The sequence below is a fragment of the Molossus molossus genome, unplaced genomic scaffold (genome assembly GCF_014108415.1).
Source record: "Molossus molossus isolate mMolMol1 unplaced genomic scaffold, mMolMol1.p scaffold_m16_p_10, whole genome shotgun sequence".
NCBI lineage: Eukaryota > Metazoa > Chordata > Mammalia > Chiroptera > Molossidae > Molossus > Molossus molossus.
In genome coordinates, this window is record NW_023425345.1 from 80,677,595 (window position 1) to 80,699,101 (window position 21,507).

The following is a 21,507-nucleotide window of genomic DNA, read 5'->3' on the forward strand; positions in this document are numbered from 1 at the left end:
CAAAAAAAGAATAAAAAATAAAATGGATATAACAAATCTTTCTTGATATTAGCACTGAGTACTTTTTTTGTAAAAAAAAATAATTGTTGATGATTGCTAGTGTTAATTTTTTACTTGGTTGAATATAATTCCATAGGTGCAATAAATGATAAATAAACTTCCAAATATTCTATCCAAATTCACCTGTTATTTAAATTTGGTTCTCACTCTTTCTCTCCCTCTCTTCCTCTGTCCATCCTATCTCTTTCTCTAGAAATAGGTATCTAGATGGATATCTACACAGATAAAAATATAAAGAAAAAATTCTATCTATCTATCTATCTATCTATCTATCATCTATCTATTCTCTCTTTTTCTGTTTATCACCTATCTATCTACATCTATCTATATATAAATAAGGTAAAATACTTTCTGAAATATTTAAAAGTAAGTTGGAACTGTAATGCACCTTTGCCCCTACATAACTCAGAAATTATTTACAAAACAATAAACTTATTTTAAATAAATATTTTAAACATTTTTAACTATTTTACCTGGAAATTTAACATTAGTACATTTATAATCTACAGTTCACATTCAAATTCTGTCAAATGTCCCAATAGCATTTTTTTTTTTTACCAGGTTTTAGATCAGAATTCTGAAAAATTAATATACACTTTTAAATAACCCATGGATAAAATAGAGGGAAAAAAGATTAAAAATTATTTTGAACTGAATGTACTTTAAAACACAAATATTGTTCCCATCTTTGTTTCTTATATTATTGACATTTTATATATATATTGGGTTTAAATTATTCTTATTATTAGCTTCCAACATAGAAGTTTAGATCATTAATTTTAATCCTTTTAATTTTAATATAAGCACTTAAATTTATATGTTTTCCTGTACATACTGCTTTAACAGTAGTTTACAAATATCAATATATATTCTTTTCATTTTTGCATCTTGAAATATTTTAAGATTTCCCTTGAATTTTTTTAAACTTATGGGTTATTTAGAAATAGAGTTAGGCTAACAACCAAGTATTTATTTTCTAGATATATTATTGTTATTGATTTCTAATTTAAATGCATTGTGTTTATAGAACATACACTGTAAGATTTTAGACTTCTCATAATTTATCACATGTCTTTGTGAACATACTGTGTAGTACTTGGACTTTGTATTCTGTTTTATAAAGTTCTGCAAATGTCAATTAGTTAAGACAGTAAATAGTTCTATAAGCATTGTTTTTGTTTTGTTTTTTCTTTTATGTTATTTCTATAAATTACCAAGAATGGGATGCTATCTCCAATTAGGATAGATTTGTCTATTTATCTCTGTAAGTTTTTATTTCACATCTTTTGAAACTCTGTTACTAGGTATATATACAATAAAGATTTTTATATATTCTTGATGAATTCATTCTTTTATCAACATGAAATTCTGGTCTTTATCTCTGGTAATACTTCTCATAGTCTTTTATATTGTGTTAATATAATTTCTTGTTTATAACATAAATATTTTCCCATGCTTTTACTTTAAAATTATATGCCCTTTTCTATTTAAATGGTGTCTGTTATAGACATCTGTGTTAGTTGGGTTCTCCAGACACTGAACCAATAGGAAATATATCTGTATATATATCTACATCTATCTATAAATATATATGTATATACACATCTACCTATCTTCACATATGTAAATGTATATCTACCTCCATATATGTAAACCTATCTATAAATATATATAGATATAATACAGAGAGAGAGAGAGAACAGAGAAACTGACAATAAAGAATCGGCTCACACAATTATGGGAGCTTTGAGTGAATAGCTGTCTGCAAGCTGGACACCTAGGAAAGCTGGTAGTGTAGCTCCCGTCCCAGTCCCAAGGTATCAAATCCAAAGACGGATTTAGCTTAACACTTAAGCAGAGACAGAATTTTCCCTTCATCTACCTTTTCTTTCCATTCAGGCCTTCAGTGGAGTGGTTAATGCCCACCCACATTGTGGAAGGAAATAAACTTTACTCAGTCCATTGATTCAAATGCTATCTCCTCTAGAAACACTCTCACAGATGTACCCAGAAGAAAAGGTTAACCAGATTTATGGGCACCTCATGACCCAGTCAAAATGACACATATAATTAACCATCACAATAACATTTATGCAAGTTTTACCTTTTTTATTAGTCTCATATTTCTAACTTTTAGTTGGAATATTTAATCTATATTCATTTTATCTAAATATTGATAGTGTTGGATTTAATCTATTAGATTGATTTTAAAATTTCTTTCCTTTGTTATTATTTGTTTTATATTGGCTAATTTCCTTTAGGATAATAAAATATTTTATAATAATTAGTTTTAACATGCATATTAAAATTTTTGCCATGACTCTATGCATTATGTTTTCAGAGCTTCTTCTAGGTATTACAATAATCACCTTATTTTACCCTCATAGTTTCTTTGTAGCTAATATTGTACTACTGAGAATAACATGTAGTATGCTTTCAGTGATATAGTTCCATTTACTCTCCGTCCTTTCTACTGCCTTCAATATTACACACGCACACACACACACACACACACACACATATACATTATATGCAAATCTATATACAAAATGTATACTAGCAGCTTTGCTTTGACTAGTCATGTCATTTATTTTTCTTAAGATGCTAATCACCACTCTATTGTTTGTTTTATTTGAATATATCAAAGTTAACTTTTATTGTTATTTGCCTTCAGCCTGAAGAATTTCTTTTAGCATTTAAGTGTAGCTAACAAGGTATTGTGGTAAGAAGTTTATATATGTCATATGTCTACATATATGTGTGTATATAGTCAGTCTCATAGACTTACATAGTCAGACAGTATCTGGCCTATGATGGTTCTGCTTATATTTTGATTTTACAGTCGTGTGAAGTAGAAACCACACTTTGAATTTTGAGGTTTTCCTGGGCTAGCAATATGTAGTAAGATATTCTCTTCTAATGCTGGACAGTAGCAGCGAGACAATTTTGCCCAGATGTAGGCTAATATGTGTTCTGAGCATGTTTAAAGTAGGCAAAGCTAAGCTATGATGTTAGGTAGGTTAGGTATTATAAATGCATTTTTAACTTACAATAGGTTTATCAAGACATACCCCATCATAAGTCGAGGAACATCTATAATACAGTACATTTTATGCTCACAGTTTTACAAGCAAGAAGACAGTCTGTGCAAGGTTAAGTAACTTGTATAACAAGTCTTCACAGCTCCTAGAACACAGCCATGTCTCAACCCCCGGAAACCCTAAGGCTCACATACTCTACGACATACCTCCCCCCATCAAAAGCAGAATACAAAGGTTTTCTTTTTTCCGATTATTTTAATACACAGTGTGATATTTATACCAAGGAAAATACCTGATAAATATATTAAAATATTAATCATATACTCAGTATATGGTTATCACAAATATTTTCCCTTTTGTTTGATTTTTCCTTCTTAATTCCCTAGAAAGAATAAAGATAAAGTAAATATACCAAAAAGTTTCCACCAACAAATGACTAATAGTCAAGAAAAGATTTGCTAATGAAATCTGAGGCATGGAGGCATTAATCGCTTTTGCAATGTAAATATTTACAGAGGAACTTATCTATATATTAAAAAATATTTGCAAGTATCTGCCAAAGTGAAGAGTCTGCTGGGTGATGCGAAGATGACCTGGCTTTCTGTAGTAGGCACATTGTCTGAGTAAAGGTTTTTATATAAGTTAAACTATATTGTAGACAAACTATGGATGTCCACAATTGATGTTTTGGTGAGGTAAATAGCTAATTCTTACCTTTTCTGTGTCATGATTGTGGCACTTTGGATATCAGGGAGTCCAAGGTAGTGTTTAAAGACACCATGTCCGCCCGCCCAGTGTGACTCAGTGGTTGAACATTGAATCATGAACCAAGAGGTCACTGGTTTGATTCCCAGTCAGAGCACATGCCCAGGTTATGGGGCAAATCCCCAGTGTGGGCATGCAAGAGGCAGCCAATTGGTGTTCTCTCTCACCGATGTTTCTCTCTCCCTCTCCCTTCCTCTCTCTCTCAAATCAATCAATCAATCAATCAATCAATCAATGAAAAAAAAAGACACCAAATCCCATGCACTCTGGATGTTCTCAACTCAGCAGGTTGACTGAAACATTCATCTTGAAATCCCTTCCCTGCTCTGCTTTCTTCATCACCAAATGGTTTCTGAAGTAGCCTGTAACCACAGTGTAACACAGACTTATATGCTAATTCCCAGCTTTCGGGATGATATCAGTGTACGCTAGTGTTTTACTTTTACTTTCATGTATCTATTTTTATGATGGTGTTCTTGTTTTTATTTATTAAATACAAAAGGAAATACTTGCATTTAAATAAAAATATTTTACCTTTCCTAAAATCCTAGTAAATTTTACCACCGTTTTAAAAAAACAGGGACATATAAAATAAGAAGCTACTTAGAAACAAATCAGTGACATAATTAGTTTGAATATTTTTTCATGAAATATTTCAGAGTCTCTCCCAAATGTTTCATCCCAGGAAACATTTGGTCTTAAAATGCTGTGCCTATGATATCCAGTGGGAAATAGTAAGCTTATATTTTTCTAGGTTTTATTCATGGGACACTTGAATCTCTAGAGCCATTTAACTAAGGTCACATTTAAGGCCAATTGTAATTTTCTTTTAGGAAGAGAAAAACATGGTTTTATTACACAGGCAATAGTACATATAAATTACATAGACTTAGGTAGGATCTGGAAGCACCAGGCATCCATTAACAATAGAAATATTTATATATATGTTTTTGAAATAATTTACATGGCCCAAGAGACCTCTGCATATGGCAATATTAAAGAAAATCAGAGAGTAATGAGATCCCTATTAGATGTGAATCTCAAAAACACCAACTCATTCAGAAAGAAAAAGCGAAAACAACTGTGGTACCATAAAGCATGTAGTACTTTTCAATATTCATTCACAAACTTAATGAGATTTTCTTGGGCTGACAATGTATCGATAAATTAGAAACAAGAGAAGCAAAATCCTGTTTTACAAACAGCAGTAAAAGTTTATGTGAATAAACAACCTATGAGTAACTCGCATGTCAATAACGTACTATGACTTTTCTAAAATAATGTAATTTTAATCCTAAAAAATAAATATGTATTTTTTTTCACAATTATTAAGTTTAGGTATGAAAGGAAATAAAAATTCTCAAACTCAACGGTCTTTTGTATTTGCTCTTTGGCTGTAAGATTAAAAGGCAATTTTTTTAAAGTTATAATTCTTAATAACTTATTATTCCAAAGCTGCCAAGCACATGTGTCTTGAAATGCTCAACTTGGCTTCATGTGTTCATTTAAACTGCTAATAGTTTTTCCTGATGTGACTTCTAGAATTATAAGTGTCTCTCATCATGCCAAGAAAAATTTTATATATCTCATCATTGCTGTAAACTCTTACTTTGTGGAAAGTTTACATGCCTTTTGCCTTAATTTCCTTGGATTCACTTATTTCTTGCTCTCATACATAACACACACACACACACACACACACACACACACACACACACCACACACCCTCACAGAGTCTATAGGTTTCCCCAACAGATATCAGATTCGATTTTTGCTTTAATATGATGATTTTATACACTTTTATTTCTAACTAAGAATTATTTTCTATTCTTTATGACTTAGTGATAATGGAACACATTTTTACTCACTTATTAGTTCGACTTTATATGCACTGAAATCCCCGAATTGGTCATTTAAAGAAATATTGTGAATCCTTATCAAGTGTTTTACGGAATATATTTTGTTCATTGGTTACTTTTGTCCTCCCTTTTCTCCTTTGCTACTATTCATTCATTGACTATCTACTATTCAGTAGTTTCCTTGCTGAGCAAGGAGTTTAAAGATTAACAAACCAGAATACTATAAGAAGCTTAAATGATGAAAGAGGAATCTGTTTACAAGGCAGAAAAATCATGCCATGTATGTGTGATGTGGGGAAGTGGAGAGAATAGGATTCTAGGCGAAAGACTCAACATGAGTTGGAGCCACAGTCAGGAAACATATGTAGTTTGGTGTGTCTGCAGTGTAGGGTGCAACTTGCTTTGACAAACTCCGAGTAGCATCCTACATTCTCTGTCTTCCAGAAGAAGCTGACTACAAAAATGTACTTCTTACACATATACTTTGCAGATATATTGCACAGTCTAGTGTAGAGAATCCAAAGAGCAGTCTGCATTTATGATAAGTGCATTTCCAAATTATGTGACTAATGAGGTGAACAACTAGAAAAATTAATATTTCTTTTCCCCTTAAATTTCAGATGTTTGTCTTCAGCGACTTTATCAGCAATATATTCAAGGTTTCGCTTTCAGTTGCATAAACACATTTGGTAGAATTTATAAAATATATTTGAAATTGTATCAAATTCCCACTTAAAATTAATTACTTTCTAGAAACTGCAATCTATGTGTCTGACAGTGAATCTTCCTGCTAGAAGCATCTCCAAAGAAAACAGAGTCCAGTGAGATCTGAGTGGCTTGCCTCATGTACAGAAGTAGAGGAGCCAGGGTTTGGTGGTATGGGCAAGAAACTGGTTACAATTGATGTTGGTTTTATATCAGCCTGGTACCAGCAACAGCTGGCCTTTGTTCAAAGCTTGGCCTCTCCCAGGAACCTCCAAGGGCAGCACAAGTAGCAGCCATCTGCAGATTGCTTTGTAGCTCATGTTGGGTGGCCCCAGGCAGGGCACAGGTGGTGGCTGACCTTGGTCTCTATCAGAGCCCACACATCTGGGTGGACAGCTTTAGACCATGTCCAAAAACCACCCAATTACCTCTACAAGCCACACATTCAAGGGCAAACTCACCAGAGCCCCACTGAAGTAAGTCATGCTCCATGACATGAGCCCCTGCATAGCTGATCCTCCATGGTGGTTGAAGCCAGTTTTTGCAGCTGATCATCCTGGGGGTAGATCCTTCCCATTGAGGTGCCAATAATAATCAGACCTCTGCTACCTAGGAAGGTGTATACAACCTAAACGGGGGAACACCAGTAGACTCAGCTCAGGTGGTCAGGGAGGCTGGGGTACTGGACCATACAGGACACCTATTATATAAGGCCACTCTACCAAGCTTGGGAGACATAGCAGCTCTGCCTAATACATAGAAACAAACACCAGGAGGCACCCAAAATGAGGAGACAAAAAAGAAACATTTCCCAAATAAAAGAACAGAATAAAACTCCAGAAAAAGAACTAAATAAAATGGAGACCAGCAATCTACCAGATGCAAAGTTCAAAACACTGGTTATAAGGATGCTCAAAGAACTTAGGGGAAGAGTAGATGAATGTAGTGAGAACTTGGATAAAGAGATAGGAAACAAAAACAGAACTGGAAAACATAAAAATAAAGTTGGAAATGAAAAATGCATTAACTAAAATAAAGAATGCATTTAAAGAAATCAACAGTAGGGTAGATAAAGGAGAGGATCAAATCAGAAATGTAGACTATATAGAAGCAGAACACACTCTATCTGAATAGCAAAAAGGAAACAAAGAATCCAATAATGAGGATAATATAAGAAGCCTCTGGGACAACTTTAAGCTTACCAACATTCCCATCATGATGGCGCCGGTAGGAGAAGAGAGAGAACAAAGAATTAAAAAACTTGTTTGAAAAAATTATGATGGAAAACGTATCTAACCTGGTGAAAGAAATAGACATAAAAGTCCAAAAAACAGAGTCCCAAACAAGAAGAAACCAAAGAAGTTCATACCAAGACACATCATAATTGAAATGTCATAATTTAAAGATAAAGAGAGAGCCCAGTTGGTGTGTCTCGGTGGTTGAGTGTCAACCCATGCACCAACAGATTGCCAGTTTGATTCCTGGTAAGGGCGCATATCCAGGTTGTGGGCCAAATCCCTGGGGGGTGGGCATGCAGGAGGCGGCCAATTGATGTTCTCTTTCATCGATGTTTCTATCTCTCTCTCCCTCTCTCTTCCTTTCTCTATAAAATCAATAGAGAGGAAAAAAAAATAAAAAAAAGATAGAGAATCTTAAAAAACAGCAAGACAAAAACAGTTATCTACATGGAAGCTCCCATAAGACTGTCAGCTGATTTTTCAACAGAAACTTTGTGAGACAGAAGGGAGCGGCAAGAAATATTTAAAATGATAAAGAGCAAGAACCTACAACTAAGACTATTCTAGTCAGCAAAGCTGTCATTTAGAATTGAAGGACACATAAAAAGTTCCCTGGAGAAGAAAGAGCTAAAGGGGTTCATCACCATAAAACGGGTATTATTAAAAATATCAAAGGGTCTTCTTTAAGAAGAAGAAAATAAAGGATCAAAGATATGAATAATAAAATGGCAATAAATGCATACTCTCAACAATTACTCTAAATGCAAATGGTTAAATGCTCCAAAAGACATATGGAGACTGACTAGATAACAAAACAATACCCTTATATATGCTTTCTACAAGAGACTGACTCCAGATTGAAAGATACACAGAGACTGAGAGTAAAGTGATGAAAAAAGATATTTCACTAAAATGAAAACAACAAACAAACAAAGAACTGGAGTAGCAATACTTATACCAGACAAAATAGACTTTAAAACAAAGGTTATATATCAAGAGACAAAGACCCAGCGATTTCACATCTGGGTGTTAATCTAAAGAAACCCAAACTAATAAATTTGAAAAGACATATGTTCATTGCAACATTATTACAAAAGTCAAGATATGGAAGTAACTTAGGTGTCCATCAATAGATGAATGGATAAAGAAATGGGGGATATATATCTATCATCTATCTATCTATCTATCTATCTATCTATCTATCTATCTATCTATCTATCTATCTATCATCTATCATTTATCTATCCATTCATCCAATGGAATATGACTCATTCATAAAAAAGAATGATTTTTTGCCATTTGCAACAACATAAATGGACATAGAGGGAATTGTGTTGAGTGAAATAAGTTAGACAGAGGAAAACAAATGTCATATGATTTGACTCATATGTGGAATCTAAACAACAAAATAAACAAACAAGCAGAAAAAACAAAACCAAAACAGACTCATAGATATAGAGAACTTTTTGATAGTTGCCAGATGGGAAAGGAGTTGTGGAGATGGGTGAAAAAGGAGAAAGGATAAAGAAGTACAATTTGGTAGTACAGAATAGTCACAGGATATAAAGTAAAGCATAGGGAATACAGTTAATAATATTTTAATAACTATATATAGTATCAGATGGGTATAGATTGAGGTAATCATTTATTATATAATATCTAATCATTGGTTTTGCAAATGAACCTAATATAATATTGTATGTCAACTGTAACTGAAAAATTAAAAAAAAAAATTAAAGTCAGAAAAATGAATAAAATAAAGATTTTTTAAAAGATACAAATTACACATTTTTGTATAAAAGTTTAAAATGAAATAATTTGTTTGAAATTATGTTCTAAATTATATCAATAAGAACTATTATTTTTATATCATATCTTTGGGAGACTGAATTTCTCCTTTTTTTTAAAAATAAGAGATCTACTTTTTGATTATAATGTGATGACAACCCTGCTTCTATCATTGATACATTTTTTTATAGTTTAAACTAGAATACTGTTTAGCTTATTCTGTGATAACTTTTTATGAATATTGTATTCCTTCTTACAGAGGTGATGCATTAGTTTAAATGGTAGCAGATTTGGTTAAATGAAAAACAATGGTATATTAAAAAAAATTTAGTGTAAGCAATTCTATACTCACGTAGCAGAATATTCACTGATACATCACCTAAAGCAATAGAAACAAAGGAGAAAATGAACACATGGGACTACATAAAACTCAAAAGCTTCTGCACAGTGAAAGATACAATCATCAAAATGGAAAGGCTACCCACTGTATGGGAGAGCATAATTGCCGATGATATATCAGATAAGGGGTTAATTTCCAATATATAGAGAGTGCTCATACAACTCAATAAAAGGAAGACAAAGAACCCAATTAAAAAATGGGCAGAGGAACTAAATAGACACCTCTCCAAACAGGACATACAAATGGCCAAGAGACATATGAAGAAATGCTCAACATCACTAATCATCAGAGAGATGCAAATTAAAACAACAATGAGGTATCACTTCACACCTGTCAGAATGGCCGCTATCAACAAATCATCAAACAACAAGTGTTGGCGAGGGTGTGGAGAAAAGGGGACTCTAGTCCACTGCTGGTGGGAATGCAGACTGGTGCAGCCACTATGGAAAACAATATGGTGTTACCTCAAAAAATTAAAAATTGAACTTCCATTTGACCCAGTAATCCCACTTCTAGGAATATACCCTAAGAAGCCTGAAACACCAGTCAGAAAGAATATATGTACTCCCATGTTTGTAGCAGCACTATTTACAATAGGTAAGATCTGGAAATAGCCCAAGTGTCCATCAGTAGACGAATGGATCAAAAAGCAGTGGTACATATACACAATGGAGTACTATGCAGCTGTAAGAAAGAAAGATCTCTTATTCTTTGAGACTACATGGAGGGACCTGGAAAGTTTCATCCTAAGTGAAACAAGCCAAACAGAGAAAGACAAGTATCATATGATCTCACTTATTTGTGGAATATAATGAACATAACAGTCTGAGGAATGGGGTAGTCCCAGAGACATGGAAGTGGGGTACAGACTGACAATCCCCAGAAGAGGGGGTGGTGAAGGAGAGATAAACCACAAAACTTATATGCATGTATGCATGAACAATGGTCATGGACAACAAAGCTGGGGATATGGCAGGGAGGGAAGGGGAGAGGGGAATCAGTGGGGGAAATAGGAGAAACATCTGTAACAAAAATTAATTAATAAAAAAAATTCTATACTTCAATTCTTATATTATTAGCATAGAGTAGATTGTGAAATAAAAATATTAAAACCACAAAGGATTAAAATGCTAAAACAGGAGACAGCTGTAAGAGATCACTTTTAACTTTTTTGTTATAAAAAACAAAATAAACAAACAATCCCATTTATTTTGTTCATTCTTATTGTTTGTTTTACATTCTATTGAAGTATAGCATAAGACATAAGTGTACAAGGAACAAATGTACTCATCAATCTTCATAAAGTGAACTCAGATAGTTGATCCGTACCCATAACAGGAAATAGAACTTTTATAAAACCCTAGAAGCTTCCTTCTTGTTCCTACTCCACTCCTCTCCAAGGGTAAAATCCCACCAGGTTTAATTTTTAAAAGGCATGGAAGGCCCGATTCCCAGCACATGCCCAGATTGTGGGCCTGATCCCCAGTGGGGGGCGTGCAAGAGGTGGCCAATTGATGTTCTCTCTCATTGATGTTTCTCTCTCTCTCCCTCTCCCTTCCAATGTCTCTCTAATATATCAATAAAAGAAAAAATAAATAAATAAAAGGTGTGGAAGGATGGAAAGGCCTCGGGTCTATCGTTTGAATTAGTGCAGGATGGGGAGTTGAAATAAGGTGACTTCACCTAAAGGACTGCTGCTCAATGAGGTGATAACTGCACCACCACCATCACCACAACAAAGTCCAATCCCTCAAGGAAACTTAAGTGTCTTGGTCTTAAATTGGGAAAGAGATTTCCTTGAAAATTTGAAATCAAAAGTATCCCTTATGAGGGTTCTGAGCTCATACCTATGTTACCTGAATTTGCAAATAAACTATAGCCAAGTATGTTTTCTGAAGAGTTATCAGGTGGTTTGTATCCTAGAGCCGAACATAATTTCCAAATATGACTTCATCAATATACAGCGGTGGGCAAAAGTAGGTTTACAATTGTTTATATGGAAAACAATACAATACTCAATAAATGACAATACAAGAATAAACTTCCGCATACTCACAACTGTAAAGCTACTTTTGCCAACCCCTGTATATCCTGTCTCATGTCCTCGTCTAACAAAGCTCCCTCCTCTTAAATCTGAATATGTCTCCTAAACTTCATGTCATAGATGTGACAGAAGTGACACTATGTGACTTTTGAAGTGAGGTAATAAAAGTGATACCTAGTTCTCTCTCACTTAAGACAAGTGCCTTTGGAGCTCTATGCTGTAATATAAGAAATTTGAATATCTTGACCTTTAGCCTCGAGAAAACACATGCATGTATAGAGAGCTAATTGAGGAGCCCCGCCTGTTTCAATACCTAGCTATTCAAGTCTTCTCATGCAGGGATTGTCACATGAGTGAGTACCTGCAGGTAAGTCCTGCTGTTGAGCTGCTCACGCAGCTGGCCAAAGTAATACACAACATTCTGTGTGAATATGAACTCAAACAAGATATCACGGTATTCCCATGGTTCCTCAGATTCATAAAGATCAATACATGCTAAGCAAAACCAATTGCATAAAAACTTTATTGCATCACAATACAGAAATCTTAATCAAATAAAGGAAAAATTCAGTATTACCTACCTAAGACCATCAATGAGACTCATAGTTGACTTCTCAGCAACAACCTAATGGCAGAGGAAAGGAGAATAGTATCTTTTGAGTGCTAAATTAAAAATTACACCTATAACCTATACACACTGAGACTGTATATGATATCCACATATATCATAAATATAATATCAACTTTTATAGGTTAAAGCAAAAAAGTTTTCATAGGAACTCTTATGGCCCTTAATACATACATTTAAAAGAAGAAAACCACTAAAGTAATAATGTTGGATTCTGATTTAGATATTACAAGAAAAATAGAATAAAATATGTAAAAAAAAAACCCAAATAATAAAAAAAAAACACCAGAAAATAATTCATTTAAAAAAATAAATAAATGAAGAGATTTAACGCACTGAAACTTCTATGTTTGCAAAGTTGTACAAAATACAGCAAACTCTCATAAGAGTTGTCAGGAAAAAAATAAAACCCAGAAAAGGAATGCAGAAAATGATTTAGAATGGAATCAGGAGATAACCAGAGACATAGCAGGGAACATAATATGCAAAACAACCAAGCACTACAAACCTATGTAAAGTATGTGATTCAAAGAGATAGAAATAAAAAACAGGCAACATCCATAATGTATTATTTACTTAAAATTATTAGGGTAAGAAATAAGATGATAAGCAAACTTTAGACAACAGAAAGGAAAATGATGAAGATAAGAACATTTAAATGTAATGTAAGTTCTATTATTATTTTGCTGTTTGATGAATTCACAAATATTTATAGTATTTTTATATTATAGGTTATAGTTATTATGTTTTATATATAAAATATTTTCTAATAAATTTTTTTTTATCCTCACCCGAGGACATTTTTGCATTTATCTTCAGATAGAGTGGGATGAAGACAGGGTGGAAGAGTGAGAGAGAAACATCAATGTGAGAGAGACATCGAGTGGTTGCCACCCAAATGACCCCATTTGGGGCTGGGGACAAACTGCATCCAAGGTACTTGCTTTTAGCGGGAACCGAACCCGGGTCTCTCTAGTCCGTGGGCCAACACTCTAACTGTTGAGCCAAACTGGCCAGGGTCTAATGAAATTTTTAAGAGATAACTTTCTTAGAGGAGATAGCAAATTTACAAAGTGAATCTATCTATGTGGATACATTTTACTGTCAATTCAGAATACATGATAGTTATAGCATAATTTCCTAATTAGATACCTAGCTTGGAGGTACAAGAAAGTGTAACTGCAATATAGTTATGAGTATTCATACTGCAGAAAACAACTTTTATCATATAACTTTTCTTTACTACAAAAGAAAAGTTTAATTAATTAAAACATAAACTTCTTCTTGGCTGAAAATAAATCACATTTTTATTGGGATATTTTATATAAAAATATTCCACAACTACTATTTTAATATAAAATAAAATTATATTTTAATATTTAATATTAAGATTATTTAATATTTCTCCACTTCAATTGCTCAGGCAATTTCCTATGTGGTTTTAGTGGGCATTTTTCATTGTTCTAGCCTTGTCTTAATGATTTCAAATTTAAAAGGGATTATGACATATCAATAAATTTGTTCAGACCTTGACATATTCAAATAATAGAAAATGCCTTTGTAAAGCACAGGCATGTTAGTCTTTGATTCTTTTTATGATTTAGACTACTTTATGACTTTTTCTCAATAAAAAACATAAAATTAAAATGACCATGCAAAGGTTTATGAAGCACCTCTGACCCAATATGGTGAAGCTAATGGTGGCAAAATTGTTTCCTAAATCTGATAAAATACCCAAGAAAAGCACTTTACAATACATAGGCAGACAGGAGGTCTGGGGAATCCATTTGGGGTTGTGGGGGGAGCCCTCATCTGGTAGCTGCATGTGGAAGAAAAATGTCAATGTCACAAGTTATATTTTAAATATTTGAAAATATATCTCAAACAATACCTTAGCTATTATGCCTTAGAAAGAAAGAGATGAGAAAGAGCTTGACAAAAATGAAAGTATAATTATTACTAAAATTGTGAACATTAATCATTTCTAGAACATTATTCATGTACCCTAGCCTATCTTAATGCATTTATTTTCTAACAGAGACAAAACATTAATGATAAAAACATTGAATTATTGGATTTACTTTCTCTCACTATTCCTAAAAATAGAAATCATGTCATCTGAAGAATCTGAGTTCGGTGGAGTGGAGTCTATGCTCAAATGATATTAACAAAGTATTTTCTCTAAGCATGCCAAATAGATTTAGCCATATGTATTTTTATATAAGAGGGTTGAAACTTACATGCATGGCTCAATATATAAAAGTAAACAACACTTATGACCAGAGAAGACTTAGAGTTATTTTCTTTGTATTGTCCTTTGAAGGAAGTTGAGACCACAGGATTGGGAAGAGGCAGTGTGATAGAACAATGGATCAATGCAGTGACTGTATTGGAGTAATTTCTACACCCTGGCTTTCAAATATTTTATTATACTATTACTATTATTATTATTTTGGTCATAGTATTTATTATAGTGACCAGTGTTAGGGAAAGTCTGCTTAGTAATGGCTTAAACACACACGATGTTTTTCTTATTTTAATCACATACAAGAAATGATGGTGATGGTCATAGCTATGATAGCTCCGTAATCTTGCAGTCTTTTATGTGTGCAGTTCTCATGACCTCTCCCAAGATCCTAAAATGACTGCCAGGGCTCTAGTAAAAATAACCTGAAATGGCAGAAAGAGGAGGAAATGTGGTTTAAGCCCTAACAGTCCCTTTTATAAGGAAGAGAACATTTTCTCATGAGCACCCCTTGGAGACTTTCATATGTATCTTATTGTCCAGAACTGTGTCATGTGACCCCCCTTCTAAGGACAATGAGGCTAAGGCAGCGAGACTTAACTATTCTTATAAATATGAAATAATAAAAAGACCTTTTAAAAAAGTGCACCACTTCAGCCCTGGCCAGATTGGCTCAGCGGTTAGAGCGTCGGCCTGTGGTCTGGAGAGACCCGGGTTCGGTTCCCGCTAAGGGCACGTACTTTGGTTGCAGTTTGTCCCCGGCCCTGGTTGGTCGTGCAGGTGGCAGCCACTCGATGTGTCCCTTCACGTCGATGTTTCTTTCTCTCTCTCCCTTCCTTTCTCTCCCTCCTACTCTATCTGTACAAAAAATGGAAAAATATCCTAGGGTGAGGATAAAAAATAAAAAAAAATAAAAAAAGTGCGCCACTTCAAAAAAAGATCAGAATAAAAGTTTGCAATGCAAATTTTCAAATGTGCTTTCAAAAACTTCACCTAAGCTTTCTGGAAATTTTTATGAAAACAGGTATTGCAGCTTGAATAGCACTAAACTAGAAAACTAGAAGTAAATATAGAAAATTTGTAAATCTAAAAATGTTTGTGTGAGAACATAAAAGGACTAAATACACCCACAATGCATACGACAGAGGCTTAACAATGTGCTGCCAAGCTATAAAATTGTGGGTAATTTTTATTAAGGCAATGGAATAAATTTAAGGTGGATGATAATTATACATTTTGTTCTGTGAAAAAAATGAGGCAGTGGAAAAGAGAAAATTAAAGGGATTAATTTAATTGTAAAATTACTTATATAATCCTGAAAGATTTTTTAAATTGTATAAATATTATCATATTATACTAGCAAAACTGTTTATTTGGTAAATATAAGGCAAATGTTTATTATTATGTTTAAGATATTTAATTTTCAGCTCTTATCTCATCAAAAATAATATAAAATATTTTAAGGCAAATGTATTTCCTTTTCTAAATCTAAAAAAAGCAACTTTGGAATTTTCAAAACCTAAAAATAGTGTTCAAAATATGTTTTTGTTGTTGTTGTTAATCCTCACCAGAAGATATTTTTCCATTGATTTCTTTTTTTTTTTTTGGTAGAGTGAAGGAAGGGAGGGGGGGAGAGAGAGAGTGAAAGAAACATCAATGTGAGAGAGACACATCAATTGTTTGCCTCCTGCAAGACCCTGACTGGGACTGAGGACAGAACCTGCAACTCACGTATATGCCTTGACCGGAAATCAAACTTGTGACCCTTTGGTCCACAGGCCAAAGCTCTAACTGCTGAGCCAAACTGGCCAGGGCTCTAAATATGTTTTAGTAAGTTTTTAAAAAGTATGCATTTTGAATGTCTACAACAATATATAATGAATGTACCATTTTATTATTAGTTTTATCCACCCTACATATCTGTAAGATAGGAACAACAATGGACTATTTTCCTGGCTAGATATGGATTTATTTTAAAAAGGAGCTCATAATTACTAAAATACTTGAGTCAAGCCATAGTATTTATTCTGCTGAATCATTCCCCATATAAGGTGAAGAGACAATCATGACCAGACTTAACCTATTTAGCTTGCAACCTCCATTTTTGTCTCCCTTTAATGAAAGTTGTTCACTTTCACTATTAAAAGTAACTTTCCATTCACCACTTGGCCCTTCAGTGGTCTCTTAATTCTTCCAACAATGAGTACATTCCTGCATTCAAGCATTGTCATTTCCATATGCAGTTAGTGTATACCTAGAAATAAAATATTATATCTTTTTTGGGCTAAGTTTTCAAAATCCATTGTTCAGATCATATCTCAATTCAGACTAGCTCATTTCACATGCTCCATAGCAACTGTGGTTGGTAGCTTCTGTATTGGACAGTCCAGCTCCAGAGGGTCTGGGGCATTGCCATTCTGTTTCAGGTTAACTGAAGCAGCACTTCTAACTTTTCTATTGAGCTAGGTGCTGGGTTAGAGAGTTTAATATAATTTGAAATGCATAGCAAAGATGCATGCTAAATAAAATACATAACCACTTATACTTGGAGATAAATTAAGCATATATGTTAAGCCAAAATATAGCCCACATGTAAGAAAATATTTAGATAAGCATCACAAATCTGCTATTAATTTAGAAATAGTTGAAACATAACATCAAACATTAGAGGACTAACTGAAAATTTTTGGTGTAATCCCACAGTAGAACATGATAGAAGCAATACAAATAGGTATATAATATATACTGTATTTAATAACATGAATAATATATCTATAAAATATTGTTTCAATACTTGCATCAAGATGCTCTCTTTTTAAAGTGCAGATAAATCTGCCCTGGCTGGTTTGGCTCAGTGGTTAGAGTGTTGGCCTGCAGTCCAGAGAGACCCAGGTTTGGTTCCCACTAAGAACAGGTACCTCGGTTGCAGTTTGTCCCCGGCCTGGTTGGGTCGTGTGGGTGGCAACCACTCGATATGTCCCTTTCACATCGATGTTTCTCTCTCTCCCTCCCACTCTATCTGAACAAAAAACGAAGAAAATGTCCTTGGGTGAGGATAAAAATGAATAAATAAATAAAGTGCAGATAAATCATGTAAATTAGAGGACATTTAAGAAAAATTTTAAAGAAATAGCAATTTTAGGTAGGCCATTGTAAGGAAGATAATAGTCATCAATGTCAAGGCTATGTAATTTTTCCACAGGCCCCAAGGTGTGAGATCAATCCCCTGGTATTTCAAGAATTCTTTACCAGTACATATTGCAAACCTACAGGTATTGTTTGCTGATACATTGAATCCCAGGGAAAAGTTTTGTCCCCCAAATTGATTATGGTGCAAAGTTACAAAGCCATATAGATGAACTCTAAAGTACTGAAGCCAGGAGAGCCAAGGGGCAATGGGTTCTGAGATTGACCAACAGCCCTAAAAAAATTGTCATAAACACAAAGGAGATATTCTTATGAGAAGTGTTGCTTGGATACTACTCTCTGACCTGCTGCTATGGCCAGTGCCATAGAACTGACCAAATATGCCATCGTCACAAGAGTAAACAGCATGATACAGAAGCCTCCACCACTGGTTTCAAACCTAACAAAAAATATGCCAAACAAGTAAATATAATACTTGCTAACATTCTCATGGGTAGTAAATTAGATAACAGTTTCCCAAAGAAATAAGATGACACTGCAGTAGCCAATGATATATTCATGTATAAAGAGCTCCTTGTCAGCCACAGATAGTTCCAGGGATGTTATATTACTAAAATATTGGTTGTTCATCAGGAATAAGAACACCCCAGCTCTATTCTGAATATCTGGAGGGTAACTTTTTAGATCATAAAAATTGGCATCTGTAACAGTAAAGATGATTGTTAAACTTATCTCAGCTATAGATGCCTGGGGACTACACAATACATTTTTAAAGGAATGCTTGGAAACCTATTTGACTTGATGACAGAAGGAGGTGGCATAGGTGATCTCCTTGAAGGCTTTAAACTTCTTTTTCTGCACCCCTGAGAGTTTATCCAACTCAACTTTCATTTCTCCAAAGAAGGTGGAGTTGACATAAAACTCAGCTAATTTTTCTAGGAGTGGCTTATCTCTTGGAAGGCTCTTTAGTCTCCCAGGATTCACCATCTTTATCCTTCTCTATTTAATATGACAGCAGAAGAGTCTACAATAATGACATCCAGGAAGAAGGCTGCAGGGTTATTATAGGGTTCACAGTGGTAATGAGCTGATGCAAAGTACCCCAAGGCATCCTAGGCAGGCATTAGACTTTTTGAGGCCAATAAAGTAAAGTTATCAGACAACTTGAAGATGCAATAATGAGGCTGATGAATAGAGAAAAGATGGTTCGTCCTTGTTTAGACATTCTCTTCAGGAGCAAAAGGACATTTGATGAGCTTGAGTCCAGCCAGTGTGTGCTTATCCAGGAACAAGATGCATAGGTCATAACAAACTCCATTCCAATACTTTTTCTTTGTCCTCCATACCAACCATGGATAAAGCGAGTTTCAAACTTGAAATCTGCCACTTTAGCCAGACCTAACTCTTGAATAACCATGCTTATTTGTTCTTTTTTTTTTCATGATTCATCATAGTTGTAGAAAACTAAAGAGCTGCTGAGAACTGTGGAATTTCTCTCACTGTCAGAGTTCCCATCACAACATCATCTGTACCACAAAACCCGAGTTACATTGGAAGTCGGCAGGTCACAGTACTCACTTAGGAAAACATCTCCAGATAATTTCTGTGGATTTTTCCTTGCAGGTAAGATACCTAACAACAAAGATTTGCCTCCACCTGTGGGTCCCAGAAAGGCATTGAGACCAGGTCGTATTATCCCATGAATATTCATTAGTATTTCTTTCTCAACTATTTTTTGACCAAGTAGAAAGCTACTCTTCACTGTTACTCCATAGCAATTGTTATGAAAACTAGCACAGCTCCTTCAGTAAAGGTCTTTAGGTTGTTTGAGGTTGTCCCAGGGAAGCCATTGGTGTTTCTCTCTGACACTGGGATAGAAATGTGCTCACTACCAGAAAACATCTGGAGAGTTTCAGTCTTTCTTCTCTGGCCTGGATGGATTTGGTCACCACTGGTGGACGACGTCCTCCATGACATATTTTAAGTAAAATAAGTCATAGGATATTATGTCCAGTATGATTTAATTTGGGTAAAATAAAAATACTTATAATTATGTTAACATATAGGTATAATAAAAAAGTTGAAATGCTTTAGATCAAACTAAAATATAATATATGGATGTCTGATTTTTAAAATTTTGTGTCTTTTTTCATATGCTTAGCTATATTTTCTAAATGCTACTATTTTTTGTTCAGAACAAAATATCAAATATAGGATAGCAACATACATAAATAGATCATCTGGAAAGCTTTCTACTATAAACTTTTGGATATGTAAGACACATTTTATTAAACATTCTTATATATGCATAATTGAGGTCATATAAAGAAACGCAGAAGTCCACATTTTCAACACTTAAAAAAGAGTTCAAAACAAGCTCAGTAAGCCTCTAATGGTGAGGTTGGGATTTTTGCTCCTCTAACTTAATGGGTATGTGAAAATAGATTGGGGAGCTTTGTGATAACATAGAGGATTGGGTTTTAGCTGACAAATAAATATAGAATTATATCCTAAACTAATTGCACTTGTATGACAAGACAAACTCTATATCCAGGATACACAAGAGTTTCAGGACCAAAACATTTCAGATATTTAGCTCATAAATTTACAATGCATATTAGGATTATTATTGCTGTATAACAAATTCTCACAAGACTACCAGCTTTAAACATCCTTATATTCTTGGGTTTTATGGATTTAAAATTCAGAAAGAAAGTAATATGAGTGTTTATTTGTTGCATGATGTCTTGGGCATATGCTTGTAAAGAACTGAGAAGGATTGAATGTAAAACTAAAAGTCAGTTTAGAATGCCAAGAATATATGTGTTATGATAGATAGTAAAGATTAAGACACAATTATTTAAAATATTTAAAAAAGATGATACCATGAAACAGTGGATGTAGGTTTAAAATATCTGATTTTAGGAATAAAATAATTATTAAAATTTAAAATACATTGCCTAGGTAAAATAGCAGTTTAAGATAAGATTGAAGACAATTAGTTAGCTAGAAGAAATGACTAAAAAGAATGCAGATTAGTGTGAAAAAAGTATGTGAGGTTTAAGAAGTGAGGGATACAATTATATGTTATATCATATTCTAATGTAACCCCTTGAGAAAATAAAAGAGGTAATACATAATGTGAAAATGATTGAAAATATTCTGTATCTATTTGAAATCTTTGGATTTAAAAAATATAATCTATTCCAAATGAGGATAAGTAAAAATAAATCTATACCTAGAAATATTCTAAGGGAAACTTCAGAGGCTGAGCTATAAGTAGCCTGGAAAAAAAGAATAACTACAAAAAAACTATAATCTTGATATCAGCAAAACATCAAAACATAATATTATATATTTATAGTTCTTAGAAAAAATAATATTGAATTACACATGAGATACACTGCCATCATAAGTGAGCAGGAAATAGATGTTTTATAGAGAAACAATTGAGTGAGACTCTGCCATTCACAGACATTCATAAAAGAAATCTTACTAAAAATGTCATTTAGGAGAAAGAAGTCGTCCTATACTCGAAAAGAGAAGAATAGTAGGTACAATCATGATCAAAGAATCTGTTAAATATA

General features: G+C 33.7%; 1 pseudogene; it reads right to left on the reverse strand.

Moving 5' to 3' along the window:
• Positions 1–18,421: 18,421 nt before the first annotated feature.
• LOC118623783 lies at positions 18,422–19,897 on the reverse strand (annotated as a pseudogene).
• Between the last annotated feature and the right edge of the window lie 1,610 nt (positions 19,898–21,507).